The sequence below is a fragment of the Microtus oregoni genome, unplaced genomic scaffold (genome assembly GCF_018167655.1).
Source record: "Microtus oregoni isolate MIOR12 unplaced genomic scaffold, Mior012 000070F_ref0000104, whole genome shotgun sequence".
In the NCBI taxonomy this organism is placed as follows: Eukaryota; Metazoa; Chordata; class Mammalia; order Rodentia; family Cricetidae; genus Microtus; species Microtus oregoni.
The window spans coordinates 4411337-4433811 of record NW_024543977.1 but is presented as its reverse complement, the minus strand read 5'-3'; positions in this window follow the sequence as shown (position 1 = coordinate 4433811).

Here is a 22475-nt window from a genome sequence, read left to right as displayed (position 1 = left end):
GACTGTCTCCCTTTTCATCCTGATTAAGTTTGTTGACAGTTACTTGTGCTCTTTGTGCTTACTGAAGAAATCCTATTCTATTTCAGTGTCTTAAGAACATTCCTCTCAACTGGTGAGATGGTTCAACGAGTAAAGGTGCTTGTTGCCAGTCTTGAGGATCTGAGTCCAATCCTCAGGATCTACATAGAGGAGGGAGAGAATCCAACTCCTGAAAGTTGTCCTCTGACCTCCACACACCATGGCGTGTGTGCAGCGTACACACACACCCACACACACCATGGCGTGTGTGCAGCGTACACACACCTCTGACCTCCACACACCATGGCGTGTGTGCAGCGTACACACACCCACACACACCATGGCGTGTGTGCAGCGTACACACACACCCACACACACCATGGCGTGTGTGCAGCGTACACACACCCATACCCACACTCCATGGCGTGTGTGCAGTGTACACACACCCATACCCACACTCCATGGCGTGTGTGCAGCGTACACACACCCACACACACCATGGCGTGTGTGCAGCGTACACACACCCACACACACTATGGCATGTGTGCAGCGTACACACACCCACACACACCATGGCATGTGTGCAGCGTACAGACACACCCACACACACCATGGCATGTGTGCAGCGTACACACACCTCTGACCTCCACACACCATGGTGTGTGTGCAGCGTACACACACACCCATACCCACACACACCATGGCATGTGTGCAGCGTACACACACCCATACCTACACACTATGGCATTTGTGCAGCGTACACACACCTCTGACCTCCACACACCATGGTGTGTGTGCAGCGTACACACACACCCATACCCACACACACCATGGCATGTGTGCAGCGTACACACACCCATACCTACACACTATGGCATTTGTGCAGCGTACACACACCTCTGACCTCCACACACCATGGCATGTGTGCAGCGTACACACACCCATACCCACACACACATAATTTAAATTTTTAAAAAATATTCTTTCTACATTTTCTTCTAAGACCTTTAAGTTTTTGCTGGTCACATTCTGGATTTTAATTATCTTGTCCTCTGGCTTCAATACTATCACTTGATAGCGCTCGTAATTCTTCCTAGCGTACACACCAGCTGTCCCAGCATCACTTGCTGCAGAGCCCACTGTCTCCAGCTCTGTCAGCGCTGAGGCCTCTAACATCCGCAGTCTCCTCGTTCCCTCCCTTTCGTCATTCTTGGCTAGCAGACGCTGTTAGCCTAACATTGCACAAACCTCCGTGACCTGCTTCTCCTTAAGACAGACTTGACTGGTCTTATTAATTCACTCTTCCATTTAAATTTGAGAAACGTTTAAATTCTGCAAGAAAAATAAATCCTGTTGGTATTCTTTTCCTGAAGCTGCACTGAATTAATCATCACTTGTAGGAGAATTGCCATTTTTATTGGTGTTTTATATAGTTCTCTCAATGTTTATTCCACTCTCTTGATTATAATTGAATATGTCATCATCTTCTACATGAAGGGCCAACACAACATTTGTCAGACGTGTGTCAGGCATCCTACCTTTGGCTCCCACAATACCCTGTGCTTAGGAGACCAAGCTACTCAGTGCTCATCATCCTTGGATGGACAGGGGTTGCTGTTCATAAGCTGTTGCTGACATGAAGGAAGTTGTGTTCCCAATCTGGTCTGCTAAGGTTTCATCGCGATGGTTGATGAATTCCATCGAGAGTCTTCTCTGAAGCTGTGCCACCATGAAGGCTGGTGTGTTTGTGTGTGTGGTGGTGTTGTTGTTGTTGTTTTCTCCTTAGAGTTATATATAGGATGTAATACAGTTCATTTTACAGTATTAGATCTGTTACTCCTGAAAACGCCCTTCTGCTTTTCAGTCAGGCTGAGAGATGTCTCCATGGATAAGAGCACTTGACATTACGCCCGACAACCTCATTTTGATCCCTGGGACCCACACCCTGGAAAAAGAAGTGACTTCTACAAATCTCTCCTTCTGATCTCCATACGAATGCTGTAGGACAAGCACACACACACACGCACACACATGCACACTCACACATATGCACACTCACACATAAATAAATACATGTAAAATGTGACTTAAAACTGATATTGTATTTGTCCACTGTACAAGAGGGAAGTTTCCGGTCCTTGAAAGACTGCAAGCATGAACTACTTCTTCCCTACGTCTACAGCAAATGCTGTTTATGAAAGTCTGGGACTGATGTTGATTTTGTGGAAAAGGTTTTTAACTACTGCCTTAAATTCCTTAAAAATTATCGACTCCTCGGGTCGTTTATTACTTTTTAACTCAGGTTTAAAATCTATGCTTTTCTAGGAATTTTTCCATCTCGACAGTCTTTAAGGAAGACCGAGTGAATCATAATGTTACCTGAAATGCAGCCAGTGCTGCAGCGCTGTGACCTTGGTTCATCCGGTCACATCGCCTTCTTCTTTCCCTTCTTCCTGCTCTACCTTTGGGGTCACCGCTAAGGGCACACATGCACACTCCCTGCCTCTTAACTGTGTTAGACACACTTTAATACAGAGCGGTCCCTGCATTTGTTAATAACCACTTTTAACTATTTTTAATTTCTATGATTTGTTTGAGCTATGGGTCCTCTTTTCAATTGTTATTTCTACGTGTATGAAGTTCATTTTAACTTTATTTTTGCCTTTAATTTCCAGATTACTTATAATGAGAGAATTTAAACCTTCTAGCCTTGCTTTATGATCTATTAAGCAATCAATTCTCTAACTAATCTATTAACTATTAATCTATCAATTTTTTGGTTTTTCTGGACAGGATTTCTCTGCCTCTGCCTCCCAAGTGTTGGGATTAAGGTTGTACGCTACCACCACTCAGCTCTATTCATTATTTTAACTTTAAAAAAGTATGCAGTTTCATACCTAAGCATAATAAAGGCAATATACAGCAAGCCAACAGCCAACATCAAACTAAATGGAGAGGAACTCCCAGTGATTTCACTGAAATCAGGAACAAGACAAGGTTGTCCACTCTCTCTATATCTATTCAATATAGTTCTTGAGGTCCTAGCTACAGCAATAAGACAACAAAAAGAAATCAAGGGGATACAAATTGGAAAAGAAGAAATCAAACTCTCACTATTTGCTGATGATATGATAGTTTACATAAGTGATGCAAAAAATTCTATCAAGGAACTTCTACAACTCAAAAACACCTTTAGTAATATAGCAGGATACAAGATTAACTTGAAAAAATCAGTAGCCCTCCTTTACACAGATATAAATGGGCTGAGAAAGAAATCAGAGAAACATCACTTTTCACAATAGCTACAAATAACATAAAATATCTCAGAGTAACTCTAACCAAACAAGTAAAAGATCTGTATGACAAGAACTTTACATCTTTGAAGAAAGAAATTGGAGAAGACATCAGAAAATGGAAATATCTCCCATGCTTTGGGGTAGGTAGAATTGACATAGTAAAAATGACAAACTTACTAAAAGCAATCTACAGATTCAATGCAATGCCCAGCAAAATTCTTCACAGACCTCGAAAAAACAATACTCAACTTCATATTGAAAAACCCAGGATAGTCAAAACAATTCTGTACGATATTGGAACTTCTGGAGGCATCATAATCACTGGCTTCAAACTCTACTACAGAGCTACAGTACTGAAAACAGCCTGGTATTGGCATAAAAACAGACAGGAGGGTCAAGGGAACCAATCAAAAACCCAGATATCAATCCAAACACCTACAAACACCTGATTTTTGACAAAGAAGCAAAAAATATAAAATGAAAAAAGAAAACACATTAAACAAATGGTGCTGGTATAACTGGATATCAACATGTAGAAGAATCAAAATAGATCCATATCTATCACCATACACAAAACTCGAGTCCAGGTGAATCAAAGATCTCAACATAAAGTCAGCCACACTGAACCTCATAGAAGAGAAAGTGGGAAGTACACTTGAATGCATTGGCAGTTCCTAAATATAACCCCAGTAGCACAGACACTGAGAGAAACAATTAATAAATGGGACCTCCTGAAACTGAAAACCTTCTGTAAAGCAAAGGACACTGTCAACAAGACAAAACGACAGCCTACACGATAGGAAAAAGTCTTCACCAATCCCACATCAGACAGAGGACTCATCTCCAAATTATATAAAGAATTCAAGAAATTAGTTATCAAAAGAACAAATAACCCAATTTAAAAAATGGGACACAGACCTAAACAGAGAACTCTCAACAGAGGAATCTAAAATGGCTGAAAGACACTTAAGGAAATGTTCAACATCCTTAGCCCTCAGAGAAATACAAATCAAAACAACTCTGAGATTCCATCTTATACCTGTAAGAATGGCCAAGATCAAAAACACTGATGACAACTTATGCTGGAGAGGTTGTGGGGTAAAGGGAACACTCCTGCGTTGCTGGTGGGAGTGTAAACTTGTACAGCCACTTTGGATGTCAGTGTGGTGATTTCTCAGAAAATACGGAGACAACCTTCTTGAAGACCCAGAAATACCATTTCTGGGTATATATCCAAAGGATGCTCAATAATACCCCAAGGACATGTGCTCAACTATGTCCAAAGCAGCATTGTTTGTCATAGTCAGAACCTGGAAACAAACTAAATGCCCCTAGATTGAAGAATGGATAAGGAAATGTGGTACATTTACGCAATGGAGTACTACACAGCAGAAAAAAATAAAGACATCATGAAAATTGTGGGCAAATGGATGGAGCCAGAAAACATCATTTTGAGTGAGGTAACCCAGAACGAGAAAGACAAACATCATATGTACTCACTCATAAGTGGCTTTTAGACATAAAGCAAAGAAAACCAGTCTGCAATTCACAATCCCAGAGAACCTAGACAACAATGAGGACCATAAGAGAGACATACATGGATCTAATGTACATGGGCTCATAAGTGGCTTTTAGACATAAAGCAAAGAAAACCAGTCTGCAATTCACAATCCCAGAGAACCTAGACAACAATGAGGACCATAAGAGAGACATACATAGATCTAATGTACATGGGAAGTAGAAAAAGACAAGATCTCCTGAGTAAATTGGGAGCATGGACACATGGGAGAAAGTAGAAGGGGTCAGGGGAGGAAGAGAGGGGAGCAGAGAAAAACAAACAGTTCAATAAAAAAAATTAAAGTATGCCATTTTCTGTGGCAAGTTTCCCACACATACACATTTCATGTGTGTAAATACAAATATAGTCTCTCTAGACACATATGCTCTTCAAATCTTGTTTATTAATGATTTTAATGGGACTCTTAGTTATAAGAAATGGATGCTTTAGAAAATTGTTGATTTCTCCCTTGAAGTAGCCCATTTTGTTTTGTGCATATCTGTAGACATTGAGATCCATAACTTCTTGTTTAACAGAAACCATTGCTAATAGGTTCAAGCTGTCTAATAGGTTATTTTACCTTTAAATTTAGTGTAATAATACTTTTCTAAATGGCTTCTGAAGACACGTTTCAAAGACTTGCTGTATGTCTGTAATCCCCACACTCTAGAGGTAGAATCAGTAAGATCTAAAGTTCAAGGTCATTGTTAGCTACAGTAAAGGGTTCCAAGCTAGACTGGCCTACATGAAAGCCAGTCTCAAAACAAACAACCACAACCAACAACTTGGTGCTAGCGTGGAAAGGTCTGGAGGAGATATTTAAGAGATATGTCCTGGTGACATGTTTTCAGTCCTTGGGGCATGCCCAGAAAGGGGAAGGGTTGTGTTTTACTGCCTCTTTTTTCTGTGTGTGTGTACATGCAAACACCTGTGCTCACACATGCATACACATGTGCTCACGCGTGCATACACCTGTGCTCACGCATGCAAACACATGTGCTCACACATACATACACCTGTGTTCATACATACATACACATGTGCTCACACATGCATACACCTGTGCTCACGCACGCATACACCTGTGCTCACACATACATACACCTGTGTTCATACATGCATACACCTGTCCTCATGCATGCTTACACCTGTGCTCATGCATGCATACATCTGTGCTCACGCATGCAAACACCTGTGCTCACACATGCATACACCTGTGCTCACACATGCATACACCTGTGCTCACACATGCATACATCTGTGCTCACACATGCATACACCTGTGCTCACACATACATACACCTGTGCTCACACATGCATACACCTGTCCTCATGCATGCATACACCTGTGCTCACACATGCATACACCTGTGCTCACACATGCATACACCTGTGCTCACGCATGCAAGCACATGTGCTCACGCATGCAAGCACCTGTGCTCACGCATGCATACACCTGTGCTCACGCATGCATACACCTGTGCTCACACATGCATACACCTGTGCTCACGCATGCATACACCTGTGCTCACGCATGCATATACCTGTGCTCACGCATGCAAACACATGTGCTCACACATGCATACACCTGTGCTCACACATGCATACACCTGTGCTCACGCATGCATACACCTGTGCTCACACATGCATACACCTGTGCTCACGCATGCATACACCTGTGCTCACACATGCATACACCTGTGCTCACACATGCATACACCTGTGCTCACACATGCATACACCTGTGCTCACACATGCATGGGCCAGAGGAGAATATCTGTGGAAAGACTCTATTTTCACTTAAGTTTCAGAAGCAGTGTCTCTCACTGAGCCTGAAGCATGCCAGTTTAGAATGGCTGGCCGACAAGCTACCAGGGTCTGCTCGTGGGCACCTCTCAGTGCCCGGGCTGTGGGTGTGCAGACATTGCCCAGTTTCCACGTGAGTTTTAGAGTTTTGAACTCCAGTCCCCCCGCTTTCGCAGAAAGTGTTCTCATCACTAAACCATCTTCCCACTCAGTCCTTTCCCTTTTGATTCCTGGCCACAAGGTAAGGAGTTTTGTCCCACCACACTTCCCATCCTGATCTCCTGCCAACCACAAGCCCCAAAACAACAGGGGTTATAGATGGGAACAAACAGGAAAAATACGCCTTCCCTTCCAAGTACTGGCTACCCAGACAGAAGGCTGGCAGGTAGCTTTTCTTCATGGCCCATATTTGTTTAATTTGTTTAAAAGGATACCAGCATACTGAACTAGTCAAATAAAAGACAGAACTCAAGGAGCTGGGGGTGCAGTTCAGGAACAGGTCATTTGAATGGGCATGCAAAAGGTCCTGAATTCCATCTTTAGTACTGCACTCAGAAATAAAATATTTTTAAAAATACAATGAATTCAAAAACATCTCCTGGGTACACATTGCTTACAGCTTGAACACAGCTTACCAAGACAACTTTGAAGGGTGAAAATTGTGTTCTTTTACTGTACCTCTCCCTTATCACCACTCCCTGTAATTTTTTTCAAGCGCTCTCCACTACTTGAGAGACTCTAAGGTCAAGTTATTCAAGTGTAGTCTAATCATTGGTCAGATTGAAACACAAAATGAACTTCTAAGCCCCACACGCAGCTCTCCGAGCTCAGCCAAAGCATTCTCAGAATCCCATCCTCAGTCTCTCTAGAACACAAAGCCGAGGGCCAGATGTGGTGATGCCTTTTATCCCAGCACTCTGGAGGCTGAGGCAGGCAGAGCCCTGTGAGTTGGAGGCCAGCTTCGTTCCAGGTCCATCGTGGCGACATACAGAGGCCCTGTCTCTAAAGAAACAAAACAAACAAAGGATAAGCAGAACAACGTGATGTAAGAGAGGGGCGAACTCAAGAACAATCTAAGTTGCAATGGAAGGCACTGGCTCAAAAAATATTTTAGGCCAATCAACCAACAAATAAAAAATCAAACATTGAAATGTAGTAAAAGGTGCAGGCTGCTTTTTGTACTGCCTGGCTCCCAGCTGCCCGGCTAGCTTATGCCCAAAATAATCACACGGAAATCTGTATTAATTAAATTGCTGCCTGGCCCATTATCTCTAGCCTCTTATTGGCTAACTCTCACATCTTGCTTTAACCCATATCTAATAATCTGTATGTCGCCACGAGGTAGTGGCTTACCAGGAAAGATTCAGCATTTCTGACCTGGCAACTGGCTCCATGACAGCTCTCTCTGCCTGCCTTCTTCCCAGCATCCTGTTCTGTCTACTCTGCCTACCTAATTTTCTGCCCTATCAAAAAGGCCAAGGCAGTCTCCTTATTTAACCAATGAAAGTAACACATAGACAGAAGATCCTCCTACACCATTGAAATATCAAAAAAAAAAAAATTATTCAAAGTGTCAACAAATGGTGTGAGGGTTTTTCATCCAATAATCTCTTTGCTTGTGTTATTTTGTCTGTTGATATAGGGCTTCATTTTGTGAGCAAATATCACAGCTCAAGTGGCCTTACACTCACCCTCCTGGGTGTTGGGGTTGCAGGTGTGTGCCACCACACCTAGCCCAATCCATATCTGCACAGTGGTGTCAGGCTGAGCTTAAGAGGAAGTCGCTGCAGGTATGCCCATGCGCCCACTGCAGTGTTTTCTCCAAGCTTTTGTTTTTAGGCTTCTCAAACAGGCAGAAAATGAAGTAACCAGTCTTGGAACAGGAGCTGGAAATTGGATCAACGGTTAAGAACTCAGACTGCTCTTTCTGAAGGCTTGAGTTCAACTCCCAGCACCTATATCCATCCACCGCTCCAACTCCAGGGGATCCAACACCCCCTTCTGGCACTCACAGGAAAACTGCAGTCACAGGTACAGACCCACACAGGGACAAAATCAAAAATAAAATATTTTTTTTTAACTTAGAACAGAAGCAAATTCTAAAGTAGACTAGAGATGAGGCCTTTTGGGTGCAGGACTGGACACAGTTAGTAGCAAGGTGTCACCTGATAAGAGGTCCACTCACCTTCAGGACTGGACACAGCTAGTAGCAAGGTGTCACCTCTTAAGAGGTCTACTCACCTTGGTCTGGTCAGCATTCAGGAAGAGGGGCGAAGAAAGATTTTGAATACAAGCCCAACTTGAGCTATATAATAAAACCCCTTCTCCAAACAAACAAAACTGAACCAAGGTAAAACCAAAGACATGAACGTGATCATCTGGACAGTGCCCTGAAGACCGTGAGAGAAGATAAGATGGGGGTGAGGGGGCCAATCCGAAGGATGGCAGAGGCCTCTTTGCAAGGGGCACAAGCAACAAAAGCCTGGGGTGCTGAAGGTGGGATTTCTTCTAGTGTGGGGAAAACATGAATCCTTGAGAAAAAGAGGTCTAATGTCGAAGAAGTGGCTGCCATCCAACTGTCTTTGCTTTGCCAAATGCAAAATCTTCCCTCCAAAGATACTTCCCTCTAACCAGGTCATACTTCCTAACCTCCCACTGGCGGAATCGGTGTTTTCAGGATCCATCACCTAACCATATCACCAGCAGCTGGGACAAACCACTGACATCTGTGCACTTCGGGAGACATCTCATCTCCAAATTATCTTTCTTTCATTCTCAAAAATCTAGAAAAAGTGAGCCAACGTACACCAGTCAATCCTGTCAATAGCCCGTCAAAGAAGCATCCTCACTCACCCTGAGAAACTGTGGAGAATCCAAAGAAAGCCCCTGGAGCAACCGGGTATCTTGAAGATTGGGTAAAGCTGCTGGTCATCACTGGAGAAAGAGACTGGTTTTGCTAACTACACTTGAAAGTGAAAAGCTTTGGGACCGTAGACCCCCAGACCCTGAATTTCCTGTGACCCCTGACTGCCAGAGTAAACAACTTGTTTTCCTATGCTTGCAGCTGCTCTGAACACGAGACCCTCAGGAGTTCCTGATGGCAGGGCAGAGATGTCTGGTGGGCTTGCAGCTGAGAGTTAGGGCATGGCCATTTAGTCAAGGAGACCCTATATAAGCTGTCCTGGAACACAATAAAGTGGACATTCTTGGAGAATTCTTGGTGTCACCCCCCCACACTTTGTGTGTGTGCATGTGTGTGTGCATGTGTGTGTGCGTGCGAGTGTGTGTGTGTGTGTGTGTGTGTGTGTTTCAATCTCCAGCCCCTTGCCCAACTTGCAAACCATACCGTAGCATGTAGAGCAGGCATTGCGCTACGAAAAGCACTTAGAATGAAACGTTTTCTTGGCTGGAAAGACATGTGCTTGGAAAGCTGCAGATGAGCAGGGACAATTAAAATGCCATGGAAACATCCTGCTGTTCTTGCCTTAAATGAATGCCCTATCTGCAGATTTTAGAAACAAGTGTTGTTTTTATATCCTGTGTCTTTAATGTAACAAATTTCAGCAGGATGGGGAGGAATCCCGAGATGAAGGCAGAGACAAAGACTGAGGGGAGAAAAAGACACAGAGGAGGGAGGAGGGAGGCAGAAAGGGAGCTAGTGCAGAGGACCAAATGTGCTTTGCTGGGGCTGGGAGGAGGAAGGGAAGGAAATCCCACACCTTTGAGGTATGTTTGTCTCACTTTTACATTCTGCAAAGAACAGATAAGAAGGTGGCTGGGAGAGGGGCCTGAGGGAGAGGGCAAGGGAGGCTTTAGAACATTTTGATACATAAGCAGAGGGAGGGCTCTCTACTGCTGCTGGGGTTTCTTCTCTGAGTAAGAAGACAGCGCAAGCTAACAATGCTATCCCACATCCTCTCCAGTGGAATTTCCTGTGCACCCTCCACCAACTCTGTTCACCAGTATGAAAGACGACAATGGGGTCTCACAGGGACCCAGTCCCAGAACCTGCAATTCATAGTTCCTCCACTTGACCAGTCTCCTGCCTCCTCAGTGCCTGAGGCCCATGCTCCAAGCCAAGCAAAGCCAAAACCTGTGTGTTTCCTTGGAGCTGTGGAAACCTTCAACATCCAGCTACTGTGACAAATATTCAATAGCATTTAGCTTTTACCTGTGGGTGCATCACAGTAGGATTCTGCTGAAGTGGGGGAGCTATGGGCTTGTCTGCAAAATGTCAACCTCTCTAGCTTTCTGGCCTGAACCATTTTGCATCCTCTGGAGCCTGACAAACAGAGTCGTGTTCATAGAGGAAAGACTCCATAAATTTAGAATTGAACTAAAACTGGGGCCAGCTGAGAGGTCACACAGCTCATTAGCACGAAAGCTTGGGTCTTCTGGGATCCTGTCCCAGGACTCTTTCAACTTGGCCACACCCTCTCACTCAAACACTCAGCAGGCTTTCCTTCTTCCAGACAGCAAAAATGCTCACTTATCAATAGCTATCGAGACTCAAATTAACACCTATGTTCCTGTTTCCTCTAGTGTATCTCTGGTGGCTTGTATTTTGTTGTAACACTGGGTCTCAAACCCAGGGCTGTGCACATGCTAAGAAAGGCCCTACCACTAAGCTACACCTCAACCCTCTATTCTCTTTCTAATCCATACCATGAGATATCTACAAACGTCACTGAGCTTATAAGACAGAGCCAACTCTTTGAGGGTGCAAGCACGAGACACACAGATCACTTTTATGTGGGGGTGGTGCAGCAGTGTAGGAGCCTAATCATGGAACCTTTGCATGTGCACTGTGGGTCAGACCTAAGGAAGGACTGAAGCAGTGCTGGTGTTAGGATCTTCCGGTTACAACCAAAACCCTAGATACACACACACTTTGATTTTCCTGGTCCAAAATACCAGAAGAGGGAATTGTTCCATCTTATAGGGAGCCATCCTATTGGACAGAGCCTTTGCCAGGTGATTTAATCCTTTTCCCTGCCTCCATATCTGGGAAACAGGGCTAGCACCTAAGCCTAACCATGCCCCTCTCTGAGACATCTTCTCTGAGAAGTAGAATCTCTATTTCCTGACTTCTACTACTACTTCTCTTCTTCGTCTTCTTCTTCTTCTTCTTCTTCTTCTCCTCCTCCTCCTCCTCCTCTTCCTCCTCCTCCTCCTCCTCCTCCTCCTTCTCCTCCTCCTCCTCCTCTTTCTCCTCTTCTTCCTCCTCCTCCTTCTCCTCCTCCTTCTCCTTGTTCTCTTTTTAAGATTTATCTGGGCCTGGTGACACACAACTTTAATGCCAGCACTCAAGAGACAAACAGAGGAGAAAAATATATAGCTCAATAAAAACAATTAAAAATTTAAAAAGAGGCAAACAGAAAGATCTTTATGAGTTTAACAACAGCCTGGTCTACAAATTCAATTCCAGGCCAGTCAGGGCTCCACAATGGTGTCTCAACATCTCTCTCCACTCTCTCCAAAACGAAAGAGAAAGAGAGAGATTTTTAGTTTTATGTGTACATTTTTAGCTTTGCAGGTATGAGTGTTTTGCCTGTGCATATGTGTGTGTACCGTGTGCATGCCTAATGCCCAAGGAGACCAGAAGAGGGTCACAGATCTTCTGAAGCTGAAGTTGCAGCCAGTTTATGAGCCCCCATGTGAGTGCTGGGAACCTAATACTGGTCCTCTGAGAGAGTAACCTGTGCTCTTAACTGCTGAGCCATTTCTTCAGCCTGGAATATATTTTCATAAAATTTAAAAAGAGATTCTGTAGTCCAATAAAAAATCCTACAAGAGGATTTTTGGCCACAGCCACTAGATGAAGGAAGTTGCTTCTGAAATGAAAGCTCAGGGACCTCAGAGGCATCTGGATCCTGACTCTGGACACCCCAGGGAGTCCAGCCATGTTTTCTAGAATGAGGTTCTGAATTATACTTATACAACTTAGTAATAAAGCCTTTTTGTTATGTTTTCTTTCTGTGGGTTTCTCTTTCTTGGAATTCATCTGACTGCTGGAACAGAGACAAAAGCACGAGAGGACGGCATCCCTTGGCTGGAGGAGCTCCGCTGAGTGGAAACTGGCTCTGGGGTAGACCGCAGTCCTGTATTAGTGTGTTCTCCATTGCTGGGGGAATGCTGCGACCAAACACAGCTTGAGAAGGAAAGGGTTTCCTTCCTCTTACAGTTTATAGTCTACCATGGAAGGGAGCCAGGGGAGGAGCTCTGGGAGGGAATCGGAAGTCGGCACTGACATAGAAGCCATGGAAAAATGCTGCTTCTCCTCTTACTCCACACAGCTTTCCCAGCTTGCTCTTTAAAGTACTCAGGGCGCCTGTCCAGGTGTGGCACCGCCCACAGTAGGCGGGGCCCACATCAAACACCTCGTTAAAACACCTCACACACTTACCTACAGGCCAACCTGATGGGAGCACTTTCTCATGTGAGTTCCCCTCTTCCCAGATGACCCTGGCTTATATCAAGTGTACTAAAAATAGACAGCAACAACAGCATCCAAAATAGCATTCTTCTGTGATCTTCAAGTTGGTATACTCAGAAATTTGTGACTAATTAACTTAGGAGTAAGAAAAGGTGTGTTTCTTAAATAGGGAAGACAGAGAAGTGCATCTTGAAGTCCAATTGGCTCAAGTAACCTCAGTTATTTGTCTTCTGACTTATCCATCCATCAGTCCTTCCAATATCCAGCTGCACCCGCGCACGTGTGTGTGTCTGTGTGTGTGTGTGTGTGTGTGTGTACACATTCATCATTCACCCCTTCATCCTTTCATCTATCTACGAAGGCATACAACCATTGATCTATGATCTATCTACCTATTCTTCCATCTATCCTCCCACCAGTCCATCTGTCCATCTATCTATACATGCATGCATCCATCCATCCATGCATCCAACCTTCCATCACCCTTCATCCTTTGTGCGATATTATTCTCTAGTAGTTTCTACTACATTTTAAGGAGGAAAGCCCCCAGCTCTGGTATTTTGTCTCTTTGAGGAGACCAGTCTCTCTCAACACTTACATCAGTCTCTGAAAAAAAAGAGTTTCTCTGGCCTGACTGGGTCTCACACCCACTCTTTGAATGGAGTGGGCTTGGATGCCAGCTCTTAATTGGCTAACCCACCAGAAGCATACAAAATTCGACAATATCAGACAAAGTCGTAAGTGATATCTGCTGTGTGGGTGTTTATTGTAATGCTATGACAATGATTTTCTCTGTGGTTTGCAATGTGTATCATACTATAACACCAAGATTCCTAAAACTCTAACAGGCGCTTAAATATATTTAAAGGAAATTTCCCTACTACACACGTGCACACACATGCGCAAACACTACAACTCTAATAGAAATGCTGATTTAAAAATTGAGTTGAAGCAGTGCCAAGGAACATTTTCACAGGGAAGTAAATCAAAGATCTAGCAGATCACCTGATTCGTTGATTTGAAATGACCTTGTATAAACTGCGAGGACCGGAAGAGATGGGGGTTGGTTTAGGCACTCTTTCTTAGGACCATTTTTTAGACACTAAACTCTTTCTTCACTTAGGACCCAGAAGCCCCAGTTCCATAGAATCAGTGAAGTGTAAATGAGTCTCTTGAAAGGTAGAGAGGGGAAGAAAGGCTCTGGGGTTTGATGTACAGTGTGGAGAGTACAGGTCAGCAGGGGAAAAGAAGGAAATTCAAACAAAGACCCCCAAGAGGCCTACAAATGTGTCTCATTTTGTGAGTATTACACGTGCCAGGGAGAGAGGGCAGTCAGATATTGATTTAGGGAGCGGACCACCAAATGCAACTTCCTGTCTTTCTTTAAAGGCATTGCTCATTACCTTTGGGGAAGAATGAAATCCAGCAGGCCGGCTTGCAATCATGGAGGAACCACCTGTCCCAGCGTGAGTTAGGCAAACCCTTTTTCTGCCTGATCTGTCAGTGCAATTAGGTCGCCCTAAGGAGCAAGGCGGAGCAGAGCCTAGGGAGGATAGAAATCCGTGCTGAGAGGCCTGTTGTAAGTGACTGGGAGGTGCAGCCCTTCGCTCTTTGCTCCTTCCGCTACTTACAAGAATCACAGACTCTGGACTATGGTCTGTGGTGTCACTGTCCTTTTGCTCCTGTCCTCCTCTACTTTTGGCTCTTAGAATCCTTCTGCTCTTGAGAAAAGTAGCTGAGCACTGGACAAACACCTTCTCTATCTACTCTTTGGCCAGTTGTGAACCAATATTTGGGGCAGTTTTTTCAAATGATAACAAGACTATTTCCTATTCAGCCTTCAAACCTCTACAAAGCAGAACATGGTGGCACACAGTGTCCTCTCAGCAGTGAAGGCTGAGACATGAGGAGCACCATTTTTAAGCTTTTTAAGCTACAATAGAGTGAGCCTACTTCAAGATTAACAAACAAGGATATAAAAGTTTTGAAGTCTTTCTATCGGCTTCTTCACCTTGGCACATGTTCTTGGACAGGCCTCCTCTTTAAAAGGCACTTCCGTTTTCCTTGAGAAGGAGTTTCATTAAGCCCAGGATGGCCCTGAAGCCCTGGGCTTTAGCAATACTCCTGCCTTAGCCTTCACAGCCACTGGACCCGTGACTGAGCGCTGTCATCGCTGGCTTGAATATACTGTTTTTGTTACCACTTCGTTTTTGCTTTCACGTTTGCTTGGGTTTTGATCCAGGATCTTTCTCTGCAGTCCAAGCTGGCCTCAGACTCACCAAACTCCCTTTTAAATCACAATGCTGTTCACCGAGAAGGTTCTACAAGGCACCTACTGCATTCCTGTGTTAATTTAATGAGTCCACAGCCTTCCAGGGTTTCTGAGGCTGGCCTTCCATGTATGCAAATGTTGAAAGGTGGAGGTTCAGGTCCTCAGAAATCAACAATCTCATTTTCACACTGAATTTCAGACTCCAGCCGCTCTTCTCTTTGCTCCCAGCTTCCATGAAGGAAGCGGTTTCCTCTGCTATAAACTCCAAACTTGATATGCTACCCACCACAGGCCCAAAGGCAACCAACCCCAGATTGAAATCTCCAAGAGTGGAAGCTAAATAAAGCATTCTTTTCAAACTGATCCCCTCAGTTATTCTGCTGCAGTAACTCAAAGCCAATAAAGAAAGCCAAGGAAAACAGGACTTTCTCATCTTTGTAGACTAGGGGAACCTCATGCTCTCGGCTCTCTCTCTCTGTGTGTGTCTCCTTTCCTAGAAAGTGAAGTCAACAAGTAGGGTTCCTTGGTGTGAGTGGCACTACTTTGACCTGGTAGGTCAAGCCTAGTTTAGGTGCTCTAGGCAAACCAATGGGCTCCTGTAAATCGTATCCATCAGTGAGCTTTTAGACACATTTCTAACGTCCACTGAAGTCACATGGAAGAATCCTTTGCTATCAAGTGTCAAGGAAGGAGACCTGTTTCTTAGTGGCCATGTGGTTTCACAAAGAACAGAAGTGTGGGCTAGGCATAGCGCACAGTCCTGTAATCCCAGCACTCAGGAAGCCGAGGCATGAGGTGTCAGGGTTCATTCTCAGGCTGAAGTTCACAAGGAGACTGCCAAAGAAGAGAGGGGGGAATTCTTAGCCCACACTCCAGCTGCTGAGTTTTCTCCCTGCTCCTTTAGTTCTTCCTTTACTAGATGTTTCAAATTTCTTGCCAATCATGGTGGTTCATGCCTGAAATTCCAGCACTCGGGAGGCTTCGAGAAGCAGGAGGACTGTCTTGAGGTTGAAGCCAGCCTGGGCTCCATAGTGAGATCCTGTCTCAAGAACTTAATGTGTACAGCATGAGAAAATAAGAGAAAATATTTATACATTTAAATCCCTAACACTCCTAAGGATAGGATCCAACAGGTCTGCTGCCTTCTTCCTGTCTCCCCTCCCCCTGCCTCCTCCCCTTGCCTCCCCTCCTCCCTGCCCTCCTTCCCACCCCCTTCCTTTCTCCTCTCCCTGCTTCTACCCCCAGCCATCCAGTCTGCTTCCTGGCCCTCCCTTTCTCCCCAAGTCACTCTTGCAAGTCAGCAGGCAGCCTAGTTCGTGTCCAGCCACAGACCCTTTTCCATGATGAAAATAGAAGCATTTTCTGAAATTTCTTTGTTAAATTCTCTCATGTGTGTGCATGAGAGAAAGAGGGAGGGCTTCTCTCAGGGCCCAGAGGAGGTAAAAAGTTGCGTGCTGGTGGCGAACAGCTTTCCTCTCTGTTTATGTTTCTGCCCTGTCCCACAACTGTAAGTGACTCAGACATCCGAAGAGATGAAGAGATGGCTTCCAGGTCGGGGGAGGGGTAGCCTCCGAGGTAGCTGCTGCTCACACTGGAAAGGGTGTTTTGCACAGAACACCTAAAGAATCTGGGAGCCTGTTTAAACCCCAACAGCGGTCTCCAAATTTCATATTTTCCTCTTAATTCTTGTCAGTTCTTGTCTTCTTCTCCATCTAGACACCGAGCAGTATCCTATTGTTGCCAGTAACCTGGGGCGGAACTGGAGTGATTTCTTGGTTCCCACCCACAGACCTCTGCATCATATTTTGAGCCATTTTGTTCAGCAGTGGTGAAATAAGCAAAATATTCTAGCAAAGAAAAATTAGGTGGATAGAAATCATGAGATAGACTGTTCTTTTGTGAAGGCTTTATATTTTCACATCATGAGATTGTGGAAATAAAGGGTTAGGAAAAGAAGAAGGAAAAGGAGGAGGAGGAGGAGGAGGAGAAGAAGAAGAAGAAGAAGAAGAAGAAGAAGAAGAAGAAGAGATAAAGGCCCTTGTCACCAAGCCTGAGGACCTGAGTTGGATCCCAGAATTCACAAGGTGGAAGGATAAAGCCCAACTCCCACCCACTGTCCTCTGACTTCTGTGTGTGGATCATGCCATGTTCACACACACACATATGCACATATGCAAAAAGTGGGGGTCTCGGAGGCAGAGCCCTTGCTTCCATTGCTCCTAAGGGTCTGATCCTTAGTAACAGGGGGAAAGAGGGCAGAGAGGAGAGGAGGGAGAAAGGGAGGGCACAGAAAGGGAATGAGGGCAATGAGAGGAGGAAGGAAAAAGGGGGAGAAATGAAAGGGTTATGAAAGGAGGCACTTGGTTTTGTACAAACCATTAAACATCTCTGTAGGCCCTACTGTTCTCTCTGTCCTGGGCATGTGGGATTTTGTTGACAGTGATTTCTTTTTTTCTTTTTCTTTCTTTCTTTCTTTTTTTTTTGTTTGTTTTTGTTGCTGTTTTTTCAAGACAGGGTTTCTGTGTGTCACTCTAAACTCACTCTGTAGACCAGGCTGGCCTCAAACTCAGAGATTCACCTGCCTCTGCCTCCTGAGCGTTGGCATTAAAAGTGTGCACCACCACTGCCTAGCTGCTGGCAGCTATTCAAACACTATGTTTGGGGTTAATGACAAATAAAATATGGAGTCTAATTTATCTAGTCCCCAAGTGACATTTGTACTTCAGTGACCAAACAGCCCTCTGGGCACTAGCCAGATTTGGGGTGCAAGATGGGATTGGCAGGGAAACATTTCCAGTACTTTTGGGAGGAATTGGCTAAACTAGAATCTATTGCATTTAAAAACTGCCCAGAGCAAAGTCCTCGCGGGGCCAGGTGTGCAAGGTCGTCCCTCATTAAGAAAGGAAACAGCGTGTCCTCCTGAGCCTGAGTCTCAGCTGTCCTTGACAGGGCTCTCCCCTTTCCTGGAGTGTGGAGAACTTAGCCAAACGTCTGCACCTTCTCTGTGCTCTAAATACCAGCACGAGTGCTTCCCCAAAAAACTCTGCTCTGTAATATTTCCTCAGTTCCTCCTTGGCCCCCGCTCTGCACAGCTCTGGATGGCCCTTATCCTGTGGTCACCATAGCTCTGTTATCTCGAGGGCTCTATTTTTAAACAAATCCCTTTTTATCTTCCCTTCCAAGGCCCCTTCCACCGGGGCCTACTGTCTGTTTCAAGGAGGTAGCCCCACACAGAAGGCACTCAATAAATATTTGCCAACTGATTTCTGAAGCGTCTGTGTAGTTGGTATCTGGAGTGCTTTTCCTGCATTTAGGTCTCTCTCCCAGGCTGGAGGCCACAGTTTAACAAAGCCAGGCAAGGTCACAGGGAGCCTGGAAAGCTTTTCAAGTTGAATAATGAGAAGCGATGTTAATTACTGACGGGGCCCTTTAGAAGGAAGAAAAACGCTATCTCTTATTAATTTTGCTGAAATGGACACACTCTTGTCCGTGGCTAATGGTTAACAAAAGCCTTCCTTTTTGAAGACAGAACAGAAAGCAACTGTTACCCAAGGACCCCCAGAGTCACCACAGCAGAGACTTCCTGTCCCCACAGTCTGAGCTGGCAGAGATAACCTATCTCACTTTCTTTTGCTTTTTTTTTTAAAGGTACAGTTAGGAAACTATCCGTGAGTGCTTCAAAGATTTGGAACAGCACACAGAGGGTTCAGCCTCAGAGGCCAGGCTGGCTGAAGGAGAAAGAGGTCGAGCATACATTTTGAGTGAGGGGGGGAGCTTGTGAAGAGGGGGTACCGTGTACAGTAGACATTCCTCCAGGTACTGGAAGCACTAATTTACTCAATGAGAACAGTCTGGTTCTGCAGACTGAGATTGCCTGGCAGGATAAGCCCTGGGAGCTCCAGGCTTCCCTGCTGCTCCAGTGCTTTCCCAGTGCTGTTTTCAACCTCAATGGGGGACTTGGCAGTCTTGAGCCTCAAGTGGACCTGTTTAAGCTGATCAGAGGAAGCAGGCTGACAGTGAGCTGATGAGAAACCTCTCCGAGACCCTTCTTTAAAGGGGGAACAGAGTCCTTGATGTCCCCCACCCCCACCAGCTTGCGGAGAGACCTGGTGTGGTAATAAAGAAGAAAGGGTGAGTGTGTGTGTGTGTGTGTGTGTGTGTGTGTGTGTGTGTGTGTGTGTGGTTGGGGGAGGGCCTGTTTTAGAGCAGAGCCAGATCCCTGCCAACCTTCCTCCTCCTGGCCAGCTCTGCAAGGGAGTGTTTGAAGATAACGGAGAGGAAATAACTGATAGGCAGGAGGAGCTAGACTTGAAGAGACAAGAGCAAGCTGTTTTCTTGACCCAGGCTTATCTCAAGCCTGCCAAAACTAGCCATCTATCAGAGACCCATAAATAGGTTACAAACAGAGAGTAAAACGCTACTTTCTACAGTACAAGCTTAGAAAAGAGCATGGCAAACACCACTGGAGACCTTTGCAATCCACACACAAAAGTAGTCATCTGTCTCCAAGGGGGAGGTGGGCCATTTAAAAGGCGCATTGTTCCCTAAAAGGGAAGTGCTACTTTTGAGACCTGCTGTACATATATCCACATTCAGGGGGAACCGCTGCAAAACCTCTAGGAGAGGCGGCTAGACATAGGACAGCGTCTTATAGAGAGAGCATCAGCTCGGCAATCTAAAGACATGAGCCATGCACCACCCTGTCCACCTCCCTGTCCAAAGTGCCCTTATCAGCAGCAAAAAATGTGCAGGTTCAGGATTTGCTGTGAAAATGCCTGGCCAGTTGACCTAAGATAAGGCTGGCAGGGGCCTGGAGGAGCCTGCAGGCCTCTGGGAAGCTGCCTGCAGAGTCTGGCTCCTGGAATCTGCCCTGGAGAAAATGGCCTGTGCATTGGGGCTTTCAAGCGCAGAAGAGCAGTGTAGACTCCAGACCTTCAAATGAAGATGAAGTTTACAAATTCGCTTTGGATAAATATTATCCTTCCCGTCTCCAGTGAAGAGCTACAAAAAAGACTCGATTCAACTTCTAAATACACAGAATCAAACCTAGACCAACCTAACCTGGCATCACCCTCTGACTCTTCCCCAAATAGCCTGGTGATGTCATCTTCCTCATACTCCCCTGAACCAGCCACCCACCCTCCTAAAAATAACCTCACATGGTTTTAAAAGGGAAAAAGAAAGTCTCAAAATATTTCTTTAAAATGTTTCCTTTAAACTGTCAAGCAATAAAAGTGAGTCCTCTCCTTCCTGTTTACTCGGCTTGAATCTCTGTGTGTGTTGTCCAAAGGCTCTTCAGAAGCAGAAACTGTCTCCCAAATAATGTTAGCTTAGGTCCTCTGACGTCTGAAGCATCCTCGATTTTTGTTTTAAGACCCTTTGAAAGTACAATTATATTCATAGAGAAGGGAAGGACCAAATTAAGGAAATGCTAACACCAGGACATAGATTATTTGAGTGCCCTTTGAGCCCCAGGACACCAGTAAGCCCTCTGAGATATGAAGGGGTAAAACATACTGGGGCGGGGGTGGGGGTTAAATTGTAAAACAAGACCAGAGCATCTGCATTGTTCCAAAGGAAGCCAGACATTGGATGCTCAGTGGGACAGCCCTTGCTTACTACAAGACCCGTGCTGCGAAAGTGACATATAGAAACATATAACCAAAGGGACCCTGAGGTTCAGGCAGCACTGGGATCTGCTGACTGCGCTGTGGGTGAAGCCCAGTGTTCTCGACAAGGGGTTCAGGTGTCCCATTTCCCACACTCAAAAGCAGTACCTTGTCCCAGCCCTAATGAGCACAGCAACTGTCAGCTATTTCTGATAGATTCGCAATTCTAAAGCACACCTCCTGAAAGCTGGGGATGCCTCTCCCACTTCCTTCCTTTCTCATAAATTGCTGCAGGTTGCCTTTGATCTCTGAGTAGAGCTTCCTATAAAAAAAAAAAAAGAAGCAAAGTAACTGAGATATAGACAAGCCTTACCCAGAATCCAGTAAAAGATGAGTTAAGAGGCCCCCTGGCAGAGTTGGGAGATTTACTCTGATAATTCTTGGCTTAAGACAAACAAAGGGAGGGCAAAGGTTAAAAACTTTGGGCCAAACTTGCCCTGTGTTTAGGAAGGCTAGAGGTCATAAAAACCCAGCCCACCTCCCCAAAAAAATGAGCCTTTAAAAAAAGGGGGAGTCTAATGGGCTGGGAGAAGGCTCAGCAAGAAAGTTTGCTGCAAGCTATACATCTGGCAGAGGATTAATATCCAGAATATATAAAGAGCTTTAAAAACAGAAAGTCAAAAAACAAATGACCCTTTCAAGAAATGGGCTTGGAATCTGAATAGAGAATTCTCAAAATAAGAAAAAAAAAGGGGGGGGGGACTGAGAAATATCTCCAAAAATGTTCGTCATCCCTGGCTATTAGGAAAATGCAAATCTTTGAGATTTCATTTTCCCCTAATCAGAATGGCAAAATTCAACAGAACAACCAACAACAAATACTGGAGGAGATGGGGGGGAGGAAGATCTCCATTCACTGCTGGTGGGAATGCAAACTGCTCAGCCACTCTGCAAATCAGTGTGAAGAATCCTCAAAAAAGCTAAAAAATAAACCGTAGGAACCAGCTATAAATCCTTGGCATATGCCCAAAGGACTTACCATCCTGCTCCACAGATGACTCGCTCAGCTGTGTGCAATGTCTAGTCACAGTAGGTAGGGAGTGGGAAGAGCCCAAATGTACTTCAGCTGATGAATGCACAGAGAAATGTGGCACACATTCAAATAGAATACTGTTGTTCAGCTGCAGAGAAAAGTGAACCCATGAACTTATGGAAAAATGGATGGAACTAGAAAAGATCCCATTGGATGAGATGACCCAGACCCAGAAAGACAAACACTGTATCTTCTCTCTTATCTGGGGTTACTAACTCCAAATCTTCAGATATGAGTCCACAATCTGGAGCAACTGCAAAAATCTAGAAAGCTAGGCAACTACCCGGGGCTACTGAAGACACAGATCTTAGACAAGAACTTACAACTGTCACTTATGACCCGCGTAATCCCTAACTACATTCTAAAGAGTATCCCCATGCCCATAGG